This window comes from Podarcis raffonei, chromosome 8, assembly GCF_027172205.1.
Source record: "Podarcis raffonei isolate rPodRaf1 chromosome 8, rPodRaf1.pri, whole genome shotgun sequence".
NCBI classification, from domain to species: domain Eukaryota; kingdom Metazoa; phylum Chordata; class Lepidosauria; order Squamata; family Lacertidae; genus Podarcis; species Podarcis raffonei.
In genome coordinates, this window is record NC_070609.1 from 58,394,269 (window position 1) to 58,397,315 (window position 3,047).

A 3,047-nucleotide genomic window follows, 5' to 3' on the forward strand; every position below is an offset into this window, starting at 1 on the left:
GATAGATAGATAGATGATAGATAGATAGATGATAGATAGATAGATAGATAGATAGATAGATAGATAGATAGATAGATAGATATCCCTCTTGGAGAAAAAGCTATTATCTAAAATAAAAAAACATAGCTGGGGTAGAAGTCCACTCCATCCTTAATGCTTGGGGTAGCAAGGTCCTTGCTGGGGACTGACATTTTCTTCACCCCAGTCTTTCCTGGGTATCTGTTGTTGCTTTCCCCACCACTATCCAACCCCTCTATTGCCCCTCTTTTACCCACCCTAAAGCAGTATAGCCTGCCTTTGCAAGAGAACTGCCACAACTATCATTCTGAAATCTGCCAGAATTTGACCATGCTGGCAAATCACACCCAATTCTGGTACAAAATGAAATACACTTAAAAAAAATCAAAAATCAAACTTTAAATGTTCCTTACACGAAAACCCCAGGGTGTATCGGCCCACATTTTTGTAAGCTTATCCACAGCTACACCTGCAAATTTCATCCACTTCTGTGGGGGGAAAAGGGGGGGGAGCTATGGCTGTTTTTAGATTCACCATTATAGTGAATGGGGAAGGGGCGCACCAAGATTTGTTTTTAACACATCTCATTTGGTCCTGAATGACCAGCTGGGCTGGAGCATCTCCTAAAAAGACCGAACTGCTTCCCAAAACTACAGATAGATTTATGTTGGATCTTGTGGCTATAGTATGCACAGACTCCATCCGATGCTATGCTCCCGCTAGCCTATCCAGCAATTTCAGGATATCTAGAGAAAGGGTAATCGCTGAGAGTTAATAATTTATTCTGAGCAGTCTGCTTCTTCATGGTGTGCATCAAGGTGATATTAGCCTCAATATAAATGTAAAATGTCAGCTTTAAACACACACACACACACACACACCCCAAGCAAAGCTGCTTTTGTTTTAGGTGTGAGCCTCTGAATAATTTATTCACGGCACAGCCGTATGCTGTCAGCTCTATTGACAGCTGAGAAAGAGATGGGCTGTGTTCCTGGCAAATATCAAGAGAGGGGATTTTTAAAATCCATATATATATGGAGAGAGAGAGAGAGAGAGAGAGAGAGAGAGAGAGAGAGAGTCAGTCTACTAGGCAAGAAAGTAGGAACATCGGAAGCTGCCTTCTCCCAAGCCAGACCATTGGTCCATTGAGCTCAATATTGTTAACACTGCCTTACAGAAGCTCTCCAGGGTTTGAGGCAGGGGATGTTCCCAATTGTACCTGGAGATGCCATTGGGGATTGAACCTGGGACCTTCTGCATGCAAAGCATGTACTCTGTCACTGAGCTATGGCCCTCCTTCCCTCCTCCAACACACCCTTCCTATGCCTTTTATAGGTCACGGTCACACCTATTCTGTAGGCACCTTGGCTCAGGACAGTTATCTCAGGATGCTAGGCTGTTGTTCCATCTAGTTCAGTATTGTCTGCACTGACCAGCAAAGTCTTTCCAGAGTTTCAGGAATGGGACGTTCCCAGCCTTACATGCCGGGGATTCCCCATCACTCCTCTATTTCTGCCTTGCTTTTACCACTTTTAAGGGGTGGTTTCGTTTTACCCTTGCAATCCGCCCTGAACTCTGCAAAATGCATTGGAAGGGTGGGGTTTGGGTGTGCCATTCCCCAAGAACGGAAAGAGAGACTAGGACAGCATGATCAGAATCTCCCTGACTCTTGAAGTCATCACAGTTACCCTCAAATGACCCCAGAGTGGCTTAAAACATCCAGCTGTCATTCGGACACCCACAAATTTTTAAAGGAAGGATACAGGATCTTTGAAAAGACAGCACGGCTGCAGGGTTGGATTCTGTAAGGACTTAAGAACTGCCATAAGAAGTCGGAATGATGGCTCATTTAGCTGACGTATCCCTGAAAAGCTTAAAGAGGAAATGACCAATGACCACCCACCCCTGAAAAATCCTATTTATATCTTGAAGGAATATCGAAACTTTTGTGATATTTGTTATGGTGTGCACTTCCTGGAGCTTGTATTAATCTGCAATTACATAATCTTACCTGCAATTACATAATCTTTGAGCTCCCGTTCCTTGTCAACACCCCACCCCCAGGAGACATATTTTCTTCCTCAAAAGAAGAGAGGCTTAAATCTGAAAGAGAATTAACATAGAAGAAAATGGGGTGGGGGGAACAATGCAGGTATTATTGAGGTTGAAGAGGATGGCATCCTCTGTCAGTAAGGGATAATATCTATTATGGGTTACAGCCAATTCACATTTACCATGTACACCACTTTGAGCTCATTGGAGAAAAAGTTGGGATGCAAATGCAATAGATGAGTGAATAGAGAAGAGATCAGCTGGATCTCTGAGGGCACTTGGGATCCCCAAGGAGGAAAGGTAGGGATCCTCACAGTCACATTGGGCTCATCTCTTGGCCGGACCGACCTCACAGGGCTGTTGTGAAAACCAAATTGAGGGCAGGGAACTTATGCTGCCTAGAGTTCCTTAGAGGAAAGGTAGGATACAAATATAAATAAATATTTATCTAAGATGCACCACTATTTTTTAAAAAAAGATAAAAAGACTAAAGTGGGGGTGGGGAACCCCACAGAAATGTTTTCTTGCCCTTTCCTGCTTTTCTGGTACCTAGCCAAAAACGCTGATCTAGTTGCCTCGTGTTTTTGACAAACTTACCTCTAAACTGAATTCTTATTTTAATATTCATTTGATTGCTGGCACCCTAGGAGCAAGGGCTACATTTTTTACTGAACTAGTGCATTGTTTCATTTTTGTAGCAAAAGCAGAATGTTTGGATATCTTAAAATACATATGGATTTTTAAGAGCCTTCTCAATCTAGATTTTGTTTTGCACACACACGCACACAAACACTGCTCTAAATATCACGTGTTCGTGTCCCTTTATTTATCGTAAGTGGAGTTGAGGGTAGCAACACACTTACAAAAGAGCCAAGAAATGATAAATTACGTCTTATTGTATTAAGTCAAAGGTTAAACTTATTATTGCCCACCGCAGGCCAACCTTAACCTCAGAATTAATGCCGTAAACAAAAAAA